Genomic DNA, 18097 nt, shown 5'->3' with positions numbered 1-18097 from the left:
AGCGGCAATACCGGTTGTTTCTGGATACTCAGTACCCTGAGCTGGGGAAGGGATGGGGAACAGGGATGTGGCCCTCACTATCCATGAAGAACTGGTTGGTGACCTGCTACGGCACTTGGATGTGCACAAGGCGATGGGGCCGGATGGGATCCACCCAAGGGTACTGAGAGAACTGGCAGAGGATCTGGCCAAGTCACTGTCCATCATTTATCAGCAGTCCTGGCGATCGGGGGAGGTCCCAGTTGACTGGTGGCTAGCAAATGTGACGCCCATCTACAAGAAGAGCTGGAGGGCAGACCCAGGAAACTACAGGCCTGTCAGTTTGACCTCAGTACCAGGGAAGCTCATGGAGCAGATCCTCCTGAGAGTCATCACGCAGCACTTGGGCAAGGGCAAGCAGGCGATCAGGCCCAGTCAGCATGGGTTTATGAAAGGCAGATCCTGCTTGACGAACCTGATCTCCTTCTATGACAAAGTGATGCGCTGGGTGGACGAGGGAAAGGTTGTGGATGTGGTCTACCTTGACTTCAGCAAGGCTTTTGACACCGTCTCCCACAGCATTCTCCTCAAGAAACTGGCTGCTCTTGGCTTGGACTGGCGCACGCTTCGTTGGGTTAGAAACTGGCTGGATAGCCGGGCCCAAAGAGTCGTGGTAAATGGAGTCAAGTCCAGTTGGAGGCCAGTCACTAGTGGCATTCCCCAGGGCTCGTTGCTGGGGCCGGTCCTCTTTAATATCTTCATTGAGATCTGGATGAGGGCATTGAGTGCACCCTCAGTAAGTTCGCAGATGACGCCAAGTTAGGTGTATGGTCGATCTGCTTGAGGGTAGGAAAGCTCTGCAGGAGGATCTGGATAGGCTGCACCGAGGGCTGAGGTCAACTGCATGAAGTTCAACAAGGCCAAGTGCCGGGTCCCTGCACCTGGGGCGCAATAACCCCAAGCAGAGCTACAGGCTGGGAGAGAATGGTTGGAGAGCTGCCAGGCAGAGAAGGACCTGGGAGTGATGGTGGATAGTCAGCTGAATATGAGCCAGCAGTGTGCTCAGGTGGCCAAGAAGGCCAACGGCATCCTGGCTTGTATCAGAAACAGTGTGACCAGCAGGGCTAGGGAGGTGATCGTCCCCCTGTACTCGGCTCTGGTGAGGCTGCACCTCGAGTACTGTGTTCAGTTTTGGGCCCCTCACTACAAGAAGGACATCGAGGTGCTTGAGCGGGTGCAGAGAAGGGCGACGAAGCTGGTGAGGGGCCTGGAGAACAAGTCCTACGAGGAGCGGCTGAGGGAGCTGGGCTTGTTCAGCCTGGTGAAGAGGAGGCTCAGGGGCGACCTTATCGCTCTCTATAGGTACCTTAAAGGAGGCTGTAGTGAGGTGGGGGTTGGCCTGTTCTCCCACGTGCCTGGTGACAGGACAAGGGGGAATGGGCTTAAGTTGCGCCAGGGGAGTTTTAGGTTAGATGTTAGGAAGAGCTTCTTTACCGAAAGGGTTGTTAGGCAGTGGAACAGGCTGCCCAGGGAAGTGGTGGAGTCACCATCCCTGGAAGTCTTTAAAAGATGTTTAGATGTAGAGCTTAGGGATATGGTTTAGTGGGGACTGCTAGCGTTAGGTCAGAGGTTGGACTCGATGATCTTGAGGTCTCTTCCAACCTAGAAATTCTGTGATTCTGTAATCAACTCTGTACTGTGTGACCACTGCTATAATTTAACTAGATCCTTTCTACTAGAAAAGTTGTTTTGTTAAATGATAAAAATTATTGCAGCAGGGTTAAACTCTACCCACTGAAGGGTTTCTATGGAGGAAGTGAAGTTTGAAAAAGAATAGCTCTAGAACATACGTTTATAACGTGAAATACAAATTTATTTTCATCTTTACTATAAATCTCTAAAGGTAGGTTATTCTGCATTGCATAAAGGCCTCTGACTTTTTAGGCAATACTTTTTATTAGTTGTTCGGAGTATCTGGGTTTGCAAATCTGAAAGGTGCAACTCTGTCATGAAAATCTTTATCTTTTGTAACATAGAAATGTTTCTGTAAAGTTAATAACAACTCACAAATCAATGCCAAATGCATAGTCTAGGCTTCTCCCTCTTCACAGTTTGTAGGTTTGAAGACTGTAATTAAACCATGAACTTTCTTTTAGTCTCCCAGTAGAGCATCTTGTCTTTGCTGTACAGTTTCAGCACAATTACCATTTCTGCTGGCCTGCCAATATCACCCTGTCCCTCAGGAAATGGTCTGTGTACAAAGGCATAGCCTTCAAAGAACAGACGAGATCGGGAAACATCACCACAACCACTGTTCAATATTGCTCCAGAGTCCTACAGAATACTAAGACTGGTTCAGTAGCATAATGAATAATTAAACTGAGCTGGCATTGTTTCAAATACTTTTTCCAATGTTTTCAAATCGCAGCAGAAAGATAAGTATTTCAGAAGTACAAATCTTTGAAGGACCTGTATCAAAATGAATGTTAGTTGAAAACGGCATACTAAAAATATGACATCAGAAAAGATTCCCAGGTTTACAGGATGGAGTTAATCTGCATGTGTTGTTAGACTGTATAAGTATTTTAGTTCTTATAGTAAGAAGGTTATGTTTTATCTTGTTGCTTGGCAACACTATTTTTAGATATTCAGGTAATGTTTTATATTTGCAAAGTAATCTCAGAAATATGGCTGCTGAGTCCTTTCTAATAGACATTTTTCATGATTTTGAAATACAAAACAATGTAATGGCCATTTTAAAAATATTTAAAATAATAAGTAGAATAAGGTAGGGAAGGGAGGAAGGGAAGGGAAGGGAGGGAAGGGAAGGGAAGGGTAAGGGAAGGGAAGGAAGGGAAGGGAAGGGAAGGGAAGGGAGGGAAGGGAAGGGAAGGGAAGGGAAAGGGAAGGGAAGGGAAGGGAAGCACAATCCAAAGCAATTATATAAATCTTGGGGCATAATTATAAATACATTTTTATGTATTTATACATGTCACAATGTATCAAAAATTTAGAACTACAGAAACATAGAATACTCATACATAAAATACTCACACCTAAAATTCTTAACATGGTGTCTATATGTTTTTCTAATATTTATGAAATATTTGTACTCAAAAGTACTCCAGGACAACAGGAGCACAAGATAAAAGGAGTGTCTTGTACATCATGATCTTGAGAATTACCCTGTTGGTATCATGACTTATAGGTTTGCCCCGTTTATACTAGTATTTGTTTTAACTCAATATATATTCCAGAACTATGAAGAGGGTTCAAGTGGAGGCCCTACTAATCCTTAGCATAGAGAAGAGTATTTTTCCTGTTGCCTAAGGTGAAATGATAAATTGAACCAAAAAGTAATATAACATTTGAATAATAAATATGGTACAACAAGGACTGTATATCAAGAAAGGTGAAAACTAAACTCCAGAACCAGATAAAATGCATTTTCCTTGCAATATATATATATATATATATATATATATATTTAAGTGTGGCCTTTTCCTTAGAATAACACAAGTCTTTATAGTGGAATCAACAAGAATAAGAATATGACAGCAGAGTGATAATAGACCTACAGAGCTATGTCTTAATAACTATATTAAGACTCAATAAGACACATATGCTCCAGAATTAGAAAACAGTGGCAATAGTTTTCAAGTTACAACACCTACAACAACAGAAAAATCTCATCTTTATTTTTGACTCTGATTTAAAGAATTCCCCTTGACTATGTAAAAGGTAGCATAGCAACATTTGCAATTAGAATTCTAATCTATCACTATGAGATGAAAGAAAATGTGAAAGCTTCTTGGTCAGAATCTCTCTTCAATACAATGACCATTTACAAGCATCAGGAGTGGTATAATTTATATGTTAGTGAAAGATTATTAGATGACCGTCAGTGCATAGTCATATTATGGGACTGAACAAACAGTTCTCAGAGCTATTCCATTTGATGTCATTTCATCTGTTCCTACAGAGGGGAATTTACAGTCACATTGCAGTGCAGTCATATTCCTTGTTTGCCTTGTCATTTTCTCCACACTGAGGAAAAATAGAGACCTAATTCTAGGTAGGTCTGTCCTGCATGTGAAGGAAACTTATGACACATGTAAATATAAGTCAAAGACTTCAGCTTTAATTAGTAGGAAAGTGATGGCAGTTTTAGGTTTTGCCACCCAGAACAGTAGTGAGTACTGTCGCATGTCACTGATACATTTTAACATTCTCCTACCTGACCCTTTTCAATTACTATGGCTGCAGTTTTCTTCAAACCAGCTGGGCAATCTTTGGGAGAGCTGGTGATAAAGAGGTGTATGTGATCATTAAATATCAGTCTTGACCCTACTATAATCTGTCACTTACGGTTGCCATAGCAGGGATCCTGTGCTGCTATGATTTCACTCTGGCCAAAGTTGCTAAATTAAAGCTAGCTCTGTTTTAAAATTGGGATAATATATAGAGATGTAACATAGATCTACCTTAGAACATTTCTAAATGTTCAGAGGCACACACAAAAGCAGTGGTGAGAGATCTAGAAAAGCTGAGGATCTGACCCAGGCATGCTTTTCTCTTTCATTCTTAAGACTCTAATATTTCCATATTTCTTATTGAGGAAAACATTTACAAATGGAGTTTAATTCAGATAGAAAATGAACAAGAACCTTTCAAATCAAAAAACACCGTTTCCAAGGACTCAGGATACCATACTTACCTATGAGTTTTCTAGGTGGTTGCTATCTCTTCTACTGAAGTTGCTGGGAGTCCAAAAGAAAATATGATTTTAATATTCATGAACTTATGATAGCCTTGCAATGTTTCTAGAATATCCCTACTCTTTTTTATTATTTTTTTTTTCTCCCCAAATATTGATTGAAAAATAGATTAAAAAAAAAATAAATGTTTAAATAAATACAGGCTCCAGTAATAAAGTCTGGAGTGATCATTTTCCAGGTACAGCTGATAAATGCTTCTATCCCCTTAGTGTGGTACCTTTTGATAGCTGGAAAATAGGAAGGATTTTTACATTTACCTTGTTTTGTAAGCATATATAGATGTGTCCTGGTTTCAGCTAGGATATAGTTCATTTTCTTCCTAGTAGTTAGTATGGTATTGTGTTTTGGACTTACAGTGAGAATTATGTTAATAACATGTGGATATTTTAGTTGTTGCTGAGCAGCGCTTACACACAGTCAGGACAGCTGACCCAAACTAGCCAAAGGGATATTCCATACCATATGACAGCATGCTGAACAAGAAAATGGTGGTGGAGGATGCTTGGCTGGGGGGGTGTTGCTGTTCAGGGTCAGTCAGGTGTATAATTGAATTATACATCACTTCGCATAGTTTTTCATAATAGTTATTGTTATTATTAACAATAGTATCCCTTCCTTTTTCTGTCTTATTAAACTGTCTTTATCTCAACCAGTAAGTCATAACTTTTTTTTTTTTTTTTTTTTTTTTTTTTTTTTAGTTCTCTCTTTCATTGAACTGCAGGGGTTGGGAAGGGAGTGTATGGCTGTGTGGTGGTTTAACTGAGCTGCCACCAAAATGAGAAATGAGGTGGGACATTGAAAGCTTACATAGGTATAAGTCATGTTCCACTTTTCTAAGTAAAAATAAAATCAAAACTACCATTTTCTCAATCAAAACAATGTAGTAAAAAAAATGATAAGGAATAAACAAAGTTATCAATTTGTCTGTGACTTGATTGATCAACCACTATAAAAAGCTAAAGCTTAAATGGTATTCTCTGCAGATAATCATTTATGTAATAGCCAGCAACAAACATTGAAGAATTGTTAAGGTGCATGTATCACACATGTTTAAGGAATAAATTGTGTGAAAATCTCTCAGCCTAATTGCAGTATTCATAATCTATGCTATATGCACAATGATTAAATTTATTCTAAACTAAGGTAAGGCAGAATATTTGAGCAACATGCTATGTGACTTATGTTCATGTGATAAAGTGAATCGGACTAATTTTGTTAGGATTTCCTCACTGTGGTGACATTACTTAGACTTTTGATTAACTATGGTTTTATGTATCAAAATAGTTGGAAGTCTGTAAATAGAAATAGAAATAAAATAAGATAGAATATGCTTCCAATTATCTTGTGCCTGAGCACTTTATTTAAGTCCTTAGTGTTAGATTCTGCTGAATAAATTCAGACACTGGTAGTTGGTAAGAGCACTTACAGACAACAGAGGGAATCCATGAGAAATGTATGTACAGATGTGCTCTCCAGATCCACTTTACTTAGACCTATTCAGTAGTGGTGGTGATCTTTTTATTATTTTATTTTATTTTATTTTATTTTATTTTATTTTATTTTATTTTATTTTATTTTATTTTATTTTATTTTATTTTATTTTATTTTATACAGGCTAGACAATCTCTTTAGGAGAATCAGGGTATGATTCTGTTAACTAAACACTTAGTGCCATTTAAAATTCCCTAGAACATCTAAGACATCTGCATCGAGCTGAAACATATGACATTGGATGTACAGGAGAGCAAACTCTGGAGCAGCTTACAGAGGCCAGGTGACATACTCCTCAAAGAATGACAGACACAGGATTCCTCAGTTCAAGCAAGAGTCCTTTCCCAGGTGATTAGGTTATGAGTCCCTTCTCAGATGTGGAATCTCTGTTTTCTGTATATCTGAAATAAGAGTATTAATTTCCTTCCCTTCAAAACTGTTTTACTGTACATCAAAGTACATAATATGTACATCCAGGTACACAATAAATGTGGGATCATCTGGAACACAAGCAATAGGAGAGTACTACACTGGTGTGCATGGAGGAGACACTGGAATACAGGTATGTGTCCCTGACCTCATTTTATTTATAAATATCAATGAGTTTAAAGGATTCCACAAGCAAGATAGATTAAAGAAAACTGCATGTTTACTTTGGCTTTGGAATTAACAGAAATGTCATTCATCCTTTAAAAAGTTATGCTCATGAAATACTTATATGTTCTGTTAAATCTGGGTAGTAGAAGTTAATAAACACGTATCTTGCACATAATCCAATTAATTTATAGTTCTCAGGTTCAGTATATAACAATTGTATCCAGTGCCTACAGGTCAACCATGTCATTAAATTGTTATTGAAGAATACAAGGAGGAAAACATACTATGGAAGTTTCTAACAGTTTGAATAATTTTCAGCTTATTTATTATCAACAGAGTAAAAATATAGATGTTCTACAATGGTCAAAAATATAAAATATTGTAAATCTCTGTCATATAACTTATTCTTTTCTTTGGTGCAAGTAAATTTTGTCCATACTTTACTGGCTGATCATCTCTTACTTATATTTACTCTGTTTAATGATCTTCAGTGGAACAGTTTGCACACAAAGATGAATTCTTACTCTGGCTAAAACTTGACAAATTCATTTGGGAAGGTTTTGATAGAGCTAGTCATAGAATAAGCAGTATTTTTGGAAAGAAGCAGGATTTACAGTAGTCACTAAAGTCATAGGTCTAGAGAGATTAATTAAAATCCTCTACTGGAAAGTTTAAAGTTCTTGTTCTTGTTAGCACAACATCTGATCTTTGTCTTGGACTTATTAGACTAATGAGTGTTTTTTTTTTTATTATTTTTTTTTGTTTGTTTTTAGCATGTTTACTCTCTTCTTGCAAAGCGGTAAAAAATTGTTTGATTAGAAGTCATTTTTCATGATGAATTTAATCCAGTAATTTAAGCAAGTTAAGGTTTAACACTATCTAGCCACTGTACTACATGTTTATGCTGTGTCTTTTATTGCAAAGTTTTTTTTTTTTTTTTTTTTGTTTTTTTTTTTGTATTAAATAGCAGTAAGCTGTTCATTTACAATCTGTAGATACAATTGTGCTACTCTGCCACAGTGTTTTATGAATAACAGTTTGGAAGAATCCAGCACATTTTAGTCAGTTTCAATTAATTGCAAATAGTAGGGAAGCTGTTGTTTTTTTTTTTTTTTCTTTTTTTTTTATTTCTTTTGGGTCATATGACACACTTGGGTCAGTTTTCAAGCAAAGGATTCTTTTAATTAGTGTTACTCTAGAATCTGGTGCTTCGGATCAGAATTAAAGAAGCCTGGTTCCCTCTGGTAACTATATTTTTCAGTGTCCAAGATGTTGAGAGATCAATTGAAAGTATTTGGGCCAAATTTCAAGTAAATCCAACAACACAAACTTTTCTGTATCAAGATGAATAAATCTGTGTAAAAAAAAGAAAAAAATAATAAAGAAAAATTGGCCAGCCAGCCATTTTTACTAAATTTGTAGATATTTGATAACCTTGAAACCTCTGCTTTTCTGCAAAGGATTTGCTTAAAGAAAATAATATTTCAAAATTATTCAGGACAGACACATAGACTGACACAGACACAAACACACAGGAAACTATGTAACTACTCTTGTTACAGTGTATTTTACTTCTTTTGAATCCTGAACAGAAATCCTGACAGAAAATGCGTATCAAGCACCTGCAGAGGAAAGATGAACAAAAACATTGATTTGAGATAAAACACCAGCAGGAAAAAAGAGATTGCTAGTTATTACTCGGGAAGCACCTCTCTGTCAAATTTGGATAGTTCATTTAATGACAAAGGATGATCAATCATACTATTGTGGTAGTGGTTTTTTGTTTGTTTGTTTGTTTGTTTGCTTGCTTTTTCCAGACTATCCAGCTCTACCTGTTACACAGATGATAATGTGTGGCTGAGTATATTTCTGCCTCAATGACATAACAGCTTATTTTGGCTTCCTGCCCTTATTGTACAAAGAGAAGAGAAATCTGTGTCCACAAAATATCTGTTATGTCAATGAAGAAAAAGTTTTACAATTGAGTATAGCAGTTTCTCCCCTTCCCCTCCCCCTGTCTTTCAGAGGTTAAAGAAGGCAAAAAGATTTTGATGAGTTGTTGCTCAATACCATCACTATTCTGGTCAGGTCAACATTCAACCTTCATTAAAGCATACTGTTTTCAAAGCATGGATCTTTTGCCATTTTCATTTTTTATTTTGAACTGCACAGGAAAGCTTAGCAGAGAACAAATAACCTGCCTTTGAAGTGCTGTTTTTGGTGATGTTCCTGAATTGGTACGGTATAAGTTGGCAATGGTCTGTTAGATCATCAGGTCATCCTTTTGAATCACCAGTGTATTTCTCTGAAATAAAGGATCTACTTTATTCTGAAACTTTAAGTTCACTTTGAAGACACTACTCTGAGAGCATATTGGTTAGGAAGCCTCATCTGAGAGCAACAATTATTATGAGTCTGTTCATATTCCTAGTGGAAGGAATCCATCTAGTTAAAATAGCAAGAAATTTTTTCCTATTCTGTTTAATAAGATGAGGGGGCCACTGAAACAGTAAAGTTCATCTACACAAAGGAGTGAGGAGTGAGGAGTAATTTCAAAGAAGTTGAAGTGCTCATCAACTTGTTAACATGACCTACAACATGGTCCACAGGGAAATATAAAAGCACTTTACACTGATTTTCACCCAGCAGGGACATATCCTCTGACCAAAAACTTTGGTCTAAGTTTGAAGAGTCCCTACGCAGAAAGCTTGTGACTTCAGCTGATAGCTAGGCATAGATTTCTGTATTACGGTATCTTCTAGCATTCACAATCTAATACAAAATTCCGAGATGCGTTTGATAAGCACAAACAATAATGAAAAATGCTTTTCAACTTCCTTTTCTTTCTGATGGTTCTCTTTCTCTTTTGTTATCTCTTTCCCTAGTATTTACAGTGTTTGGTTTCTTGGCTATTTTAGTAACATCTATGCAACATTGATAAAAACAAAAAAGTCCAGGTGGATGTAGCGGTTCCTTTGAAAAATTCTGTGTTATGAACTAAATTCTGTTTAGGGCACCAGTAAGTAATATTATTTATTCCCAGATTTCTGGGCCATTTCAGTGCTTCCACTCTATTTTTATAATTTTTGGAGTCCTGGAGTAGAGGGCACAGATGACTGTGCTTTGCTATAGCACATTTAGTTGAAATAAGTTTTGTTGAATCTCTGGATTTTTTCAATTTCTTCTGGAAATCTGAATGTTGTAAATAAAATATTTTGTCCCCAGCTATTCTATTCAAAGTATTTGCAAATATTGATTACAAGTATTTCTTAACCTAGCTTGTATTTGTCCAGTTAAAAGAATTAACCAATATGTCCCCACCCTTACAATACCCTTTATTTAAACATTTAGTTTAAAGGTTTGTCTTGTTACTAAGAGTCTGAACTACCATAGGAACAAAAGTATATGGGAGCCATTTCTACTCTTGAGTGATAACAACTGCATATTTATTTATATAACAAATATAGGGCCCCTGTGATCTCTTCTGCAGAGGCTGGGGTTCTGTACAAGTCTGTTAAATTGTGAGAATTAACTGGTTTTCTGAAGTGATTATTAAACGAGTAGCAACAGCACATTCTTATCAGCAGAAAAAGAAAGACATACAAAAAAAATAGGGGTGACAACTGAATATACTAATATTGAAGGTTTACATTAGGTGATGAGGTAAAAAGGTTCAGATAACATTATCATAACTCTGGAAAGAACATCAGCTTTTATTTCAACATTGTGTACACAAAGTATGACCTGTGATGTCTTAAAGAGAGAGGTTCATCTGCTAATAACAGTTTTTACGTCATACAAATCTTACATTTTATGGCTCTTGCTCTCATTCTGTGTTTTTCCATTCACAGTTTAAAAAAGTGTACTCAAGTTTAAACACATAAATGATTTAGAGAAAAAGATATTCCAGTAAATTAGTGAAGCCTACTGACTTAAAGCTAATTTTCTGTAGTATACAATTTCCATGATGGCATCTAATTGTTTCTTTAATGACCTTAGAGTTTTTGCCTTAACAATCTTGCTTCGGAGGCTTGCTCTGCACTTTATTTTTTCCACACAATTATAATTTGACATCTGTTTAAACCTTATTTTTCTTTATATTGCATTTAACATCTTCAGTAGTCATATTAGGTAGAAAAAAGCATAATAACTAAGGAGTACACAATTCCCAATTCTTGCAAAGAGCATTAATAATATTCCATTCATTTGCATTATCCAGTCTAAAAAGAAGCAAAGATTCATGGTGTCTTTATTTGGAGCTTATCCCACATGCTTGGATTAATTTTTATTATTATTTTCCTCCCCACAGAGTAAATTATATACAATAATTGTATTTCAATTAACAAGAAAAAAATAGCAAAATGAAAATAACAATTAAAACAAACGTAAGAATTCATTTATCCTCCCTCCCCCCAAGAAGAAATTCTATACAACCCAGGTACTCCATGAACTTCTGCATTTGTTGTATGCTGAAGAGTATGGGAGGATAGTTCTTGTAGTTCACTTGTGTTCAACTTCTGTTAATACCCTGATAGATAGATCTATGTCTATCTATTTAAACAGAGAGTACATTACTACTGTCAACCTTCAACTTCAATTTACAGAAGCCAGTCCTTTCTTGGTACATTCACATTAAAGGTGTAACATGCCAGAGCTTTTTGTATTTACCAGTGATTCACAGACTTGGAGTAATATAACCTTGTATAACTTGTGCACTTTGTTGGGATCACCAGATTTGGCTTAAACTATCACAGTTAGAAAAAAAATAAATTGTGGTCTCTGAAGCTAAGATATTAAAAAATTAGATGTTGTATCAATATACATTAACATTACACCTTCTTTCTGTTTCCTTTTGCCAGGCTGAGAGATACCTAGACATTCTAGAGACATACCAAGAATAACAATGTTGTCTGAATGTCCCAAGGATAGTCGAAGCTTTGGAAAGCTACCATAACTCACCTGGAGGAGAAGAAAGGGACAATCAACAAGTGGGAAAGCACATCTTCCCAAATACTTAAAATACAAATACATCTTCACAAACACAACCTCAGAAACTCAAGTGCATGCAGGTAAGGCTGACTTTGAAGAATGTTTTTATTTATTTACTTTTAATAATTATTATTTTTTAGGGCTGGGAAGGAAGCTTAGAATCCATGTAAGTAACTTCACTGAAAACAGACAAGGTGAAGGAAGTACTCAAACTCCCCAAACTCCACAACATGAAACCTGCGGAAATGTTTTCCAGGAATTGTCATAGTCTAAAAGCTTTAAATTGGTTCAATCCCCAAAAGTTAATTAGCGGAAACTCAGGTTGCATCACTGAATTTGTAGTAGGATAGACTTGCACCATTGCAGAGCCTCAGTCACGGATTAAATTGGCATTGCCTCTAACTCTATAGAAGAACGAAGTAGAAAAGCATACCTTCCTACTTTGTCAGCTACTTGCAGACCTAGAGACAAAAAAGTTGTTAATTAAAAAATAATGTCATTTTAAGGCATTTCACCAAACATATAATATTTGGTAGTAACCAGACAACAAATGAAAGGGAAGAGGAAAGAGTAGAAGGAATTTGCATAGCCCTAACAGGGCTGGGGACCACGGCATCCTCCCACTCTCCTTGCCACTCATAACTATCCTGCCTCATGACAGATCTCTGGGTGACACTCTTTAGGATTTGTTTAACCCTAGACAAAGTCTCAGGCACATTCTAGAGACATACCGAGAAGAACGATCTTGTCTGAATGTCCCAAGGATAGCCGAAGCTTTGGAAAGCTACCATAACTCACCTGGAGGAGAAGAAAGGGACAATCAACAAGTGAGAAAATATATCTTCCCCTGACCCTAACTCAGAAACTATTAACAATGACACCTTTCACACTTTTTCCTCAGGGTGCCCATCTATGGAGGGGTCAGCAGTAGATAGCCAACAATTAATTTCTTTCTTTCAAGTTATCTCCTTGAAACTGTAACTTCTAGTAATTTAAAGGCTTTTCACTTGTGTATTGCAAAAATAGCATTTCTTTTACGAACAGCACATTCTCACAACTAACACTTTGCAAAAGTAATGAGAACACCACAGTACCTATCCAAATCTCTTTCTTCTTACCACAAAGCAAGGTCTGAATTCACAGGAAGGCACATTTTCCATACAGCCTGTTGTTCAATTATCACAAATACTTAAAGACATTCTTCAAAGTCAGCCTTACCTGCATTCACTTGAGATTCTGAGGTTGGTTTTTTATTTATTTATTTTTAATAATTATTAATTTTTAGGGCTGGGAAGGAAGCTTAGAATCCATGTAAGTAACTTCACTGAAAACAGACAAGGTGAAGGAAGTACTCAAACTCCACAACATGAAACAACTGTAGAACCCAGGAACACTTACCTGCCAGCTTCTGAACTCGCGTCACTGTCAAACTACTTCCCAGTGAAGTAGCACCACCAGGGTTTTACTGTACCAAGAAGGCACCACCAACATAACTAGCTAGCTCATAGAGTCTCTAAAACTATTTCACAGAGATGGTAGAAAACATGAAGAAAAAGCAGCCTATTGGGGAACCATTTCACCATAACAGTAGAAAAACACCCTAGGCAACCTGAGCCTTAAACTCCTCTGGGGAGGCAATCCCTCCCATAATGCCTCATGCTTCCTATATAGCAAAGGTCAAATGATCCCCACCTGGCAGATTTCAATTCACAAGGGTGGAGCTAAGAGACCTCGTGGAATAGGCTCATCTACCTGGCTTCAATGTTTTAAGGTCTATTGCTCTTTATCACTAAGAGAAATAACCTGACAAGGGGCTTAGTGGTTAGAGTTGACCTAATAAATTAACAACAAAAGGTGCATAAGGGTCATATTTCTGTTAGTCATTCTGTGAGGAAAATTAGTACAGAGTCTGTTAAAATAAGATAAATAAACATAAATAAAAGAAAAAAGAAAATGACCTTAAAGGCAAAATTGCTGTCATAGATTTTCATCTGTCTAGTCACGACAGATAAAGAATATAACAATCAGAATGACTTTTCTTGACATCAGTGTTATTTAAATTTGCTTTTCTGAGGTCTCTTCTTTCTGCAGGACACTTCACAATCTAGCGCCATGACCTCTGACTACAGTATATACTTTGGCTGCATGTAAACTATCACGTATAAATTCCAGGATCTGGATCCTCACTCCCTCTTCAGGTCAAGGACTGGGCTGAAAGTTTTTGCTTTAATTTAGTTTCATGACTACATTGCCGTTGTTGTGGTTTCCACCGGCCGGCAGCTAAGCACCACATAGCCGTTCACTCACCCTCCCCCCTCCCAATCTGGGGTGTGGGAGAAAAATAGGAATATGAAGACTGTCAAGACAGAGACAGTTTATTAAGACAGGGAAAAAATAAAAATAATAAAAAAAATAATAGTACTACTATTACTAATGTGTACGGAATAAGTGATGCATAATGCAATTGCTCACCACCCGCTGACTGATGCCCAGCTTATCGCCGAGCAGATGGCCCCCCCATCCCAGCTAGCCACCCCTATCTATTGTTTAGCATGACGTCAGAGGGTATGGAATAACTCTTTGGCCAGTTTGGGTCACCTGTCCTGGGTCTGTCCCCTCCCAGCTCCTGCTGCACCCCTAGCCTGCCCACTGGCAGGACAGATCGAGAAGTTGAAAAGTCCTTGGCTTAGTGTAAGCACTGCTCTGCAACAATTAAAACATCAGTGTGTTATCAACATTCTTCTCATCCTAAATACAAAACATAGCACCCTACCAGCTCCTGGGAGGAAAATTAACCCTATCCTAGCTGAAACCAGGACAGCTGTTTTCTGGCAGGTCACAGGAAGAAGATTGGCTTGGGGGAGCTTCTGTACACATGGCTTTTAGGCTGAAGCCAAAGTGCTCCTCTAGATCTGGAAGTTTGAAGATGGTTGAATGGTTAGAAAGCTGCCTGGCAGAGAAGGACCTGGGAGTTTTGGTTGATAGTCAGCTGAATATGAGCCAGCAGTGTGCTCAGGTGGCCAAGAAGGCCAACAACATCCTGGCTTGCATAAGAAACAGTGTGGCCAGCAGGGCTAGGGAAGTGATTGTCCCCCTGTACTCAGCTCTGGTGAGGCTGCACCTTGAGTAGTGTATTCAGTTTTGGGCCCCTTGCTACAAGAAGGGCATTGAGGTGCTCGAGGGAGTCCAGAGAAGGGTGACAAAGCTGGTAAGGAGTCTGGAGAACAAGATTTACAAGGAGTGGCTGAGGGAGCTGGGATTGTTCAGCCTGGAAAAGAGTATGCTCAGGGGCGACCTTATCGCACTCTACTTAAAGGAGGTTGTAACGAGGTGGGGGTTGGTCTGTTCTCCCATGTGCCTGGTGACAGGATGAGGGGAAATGGGCTAAAGTTGTGCTGGGGAGGTTTAGGTTGGATATTAGGAAGAACTTGGATATTAGGAACAACTCAAGTGTCTTCTGGACAGTGTTTCTTCTGGGTAGGATAATTTCATTTCCCTTTTGAAGACTTACAAGGATGTAGTAACAAAAGCAAAGGCATAAAACGGTACCTGAGGCATAGGCTACTTTTCAGCCTGCAGCAGACTACAGGTATGATATCATTTCAGACAACTATGATCTACATAATGTGAAGTGTTCTGGCATGCTTACAATCTGTTGAGATAAGGATATTTTAATTAAAGGGAAAAGGAAGAGAAAAATCAAGCAAAGGCTGTGTGATGAACAGATACACAACACACTGGGTAATAAACTGGCTGAGCAGCAGAGCTCAAAATGTTGTAGTGAATGGGGCTACCTCTGGCTGGTGGCAGTGTTCTTCAAGGCTTAATTCTAGGGCCAGTTCTGTCCAACGTTTTAATGAATGATCTGGATGCAGGAATTGAATTAATCCTTAGCAAGTTCACTGAGTATACTGAACTGGAAGGTGCTGTTGTCTTTATGGAAGATCAAGGAGCCTCGCAGAGGAATGTACACATATTGGAGAATTGGGCAATCATCAATGGCACCAAAATCAACAAATGGAAATATCGTTTACTTCACCAGGGATGGAGTAATTGTAGACATGGATACAGACTGGGACATGAATGGCTGGAGGGCAGTCTGGGAGTGTTAGTCAACAGTAAGCTCAACATGAACCAGATGTGTCCCCTTTCAGCCAAGAGGTCAAAGCACATTTTGGGGTGCATTAAACAAAGCATAGCCAAACAGTCAACAAAAGTATTTTTTCCACTATATTAACATTACTGCAGCCTCACTTTGACTATTGCATGCAGATTTTGACTCCACAATATAAAAATAATATTAAGATATTTGAAAGAATATAGAGGACAGCAACAAGCATTGTTCTCTACAGCTTCCTGAGGAGTGGAAATGGAAAGGGAGGTATTGATCCCTGGTAAACTATGATAGGATGTGCAGGAATGGGGCAAAGCTGTGCCAGAGGAGGTTTAGACTAGATATTAAGAAATATTTCTTCACCACAAGGATGGTCAAGTACTGGAACAGGTTTCCTAGCAAACTGGTTGATGCTCCATGCCAGTCACTGTTCAAAACAGTACCTCAGCTGGTTCGTATCCAGCAATGACATGATAACAGAGAATAATTGTTTGCTAACAACTGTTGTCCTCCTTCATGGACAGGGTTTAAGTCTAACCCTATATCTACTGATAATATTTACAAGATAGTAGTCACACTTGTTTATTTAGGTAGCGGTTGGAGACTGTTCTGCTGGAGGTATGTGAATATATAACCAGGATAATCTTAAGAGGCTCACCTGATCTTGTATTTGTTCCTGTTATTTTCTTGATTAGTCTTCTTCATTAACCTAGACCTCAAGGCTGATATTTTTAATTTGTATCCTCCATGCTGAGGCTACTGTATCACTATTATAACAGACTATCAGAATCTAAGCTAAAAACAATTTATTTTTATTATTTTAATTCCTTTATGTTGGTTTAATTGAATTTGTGCTTTGAGCTTAGAACAAGTTAAAATGTTTATATTGATATTGATTTCATATTGGAAGTCTAAAAAGTATGTAGTTCTGAGAGCTTCCCACCCTTCAGAAGTCCTTAGGCCACACTGAAAATCATTTTCTCTTCTGTTGTTTATTTTAAACTGAAAGTAATTCATTAGAGGCTATATGTTAATTCTTTAGTTCCTCTAGTAAGGAAAGGGACAGGGACAGGGACAGGGACAAGGACAGGGAAAGGGAAAGGGAAAAAGAAAGGGAAAGGGAAAAGGAAAGGGAAAGACTTCATAAAAGACTTCTATATTACAGGAACACTAAGTACCCTGCTACCAAAGAGACTTAAAAAATGGAGATCAGAACAGATATAGCCATTTTGGGGAGCTAATGGTACCCAGTGACTATATTAAGATATTTAAATGTGTCCTCTTTAATGTATTATTCATTAAATATGTCACTAAAATATCTTTTGGACTGCAATAACAATTCAATAATGTTCCTTGGAAGGCTACGACATTTCCTCTGAAAGAAAAACAAAAAGTCAGACACAATGGACAAGGCTGAATCATAGCTAAAAGAAAAGAATGCAAATGTGTGAAGGATATATATTATCTGCCTTAACACGTGAGGATATATAAAAATGCATCATCACATTCCTCATTGAATATTTCACCTCAGGACATTAAGAAAGCTTCCATTTGAATTGACAAAAACCTGCAGGATTGAGGATTGGAGAAAACCTGCAAAAAGCAGGAAGTAACTTTAGTGTTTCTCACTTTACACAAAAGTTGTTGCACTACAAGATTTACATCTGTTTCCTTTGGATTCCACTTTTCTGCTCAGTATCATTTATAAATCTTAGATACATATTTTTTTTTTTTTTTAAATCAGTAGGAGAGTATCCAAAACCACAGTCCTATTAATTTAACAACAGACTTATTTAGAATTTTGATTTCAGATCCACCATTCTATTCTATTATACAGTAACAATTTAGATTTTTGTCTAATCTGTTCAGTTTAGTTATATGTGGAATTTAATGTAAGAATATGACTTATTTATCCTTGGTTGATATAGGTTTATTCATATAAATTAAAGGTTATTTATGGTCACTTATATCTTTAATATAAAGAGATTCTTGCAACTACTCTGCCTTAAAAGACCTAGCAACCACATGATATATATCCAAGAATGAAACTTACATAGTCTGCTAGCTGCAGAATGAGAGGATAAGCAGTAATTGAAAATAGCAGACATAAAACACCACCAACACAGAATGGAAATGTTCCTCTTTGAAT

This window comes from Aythya fuligula, chromosome 1 (assembly GCF_009819795.1).
Source record: "Aythya fuligula isolate bAytFul2 chromosome 1, bAytFul2.pri, whole genome shotgun sequence".
Lineage (NCBI taxonomy): Eukaryota > Metazoa > Chordata > Aves > Anseriformes > Anatidae > Aythya > Aythya fuligula.
The sequence above is the reverse complement of the archived record's forward strand: the minus strand, read 5'-3'. Positions refer to the sequence as shown.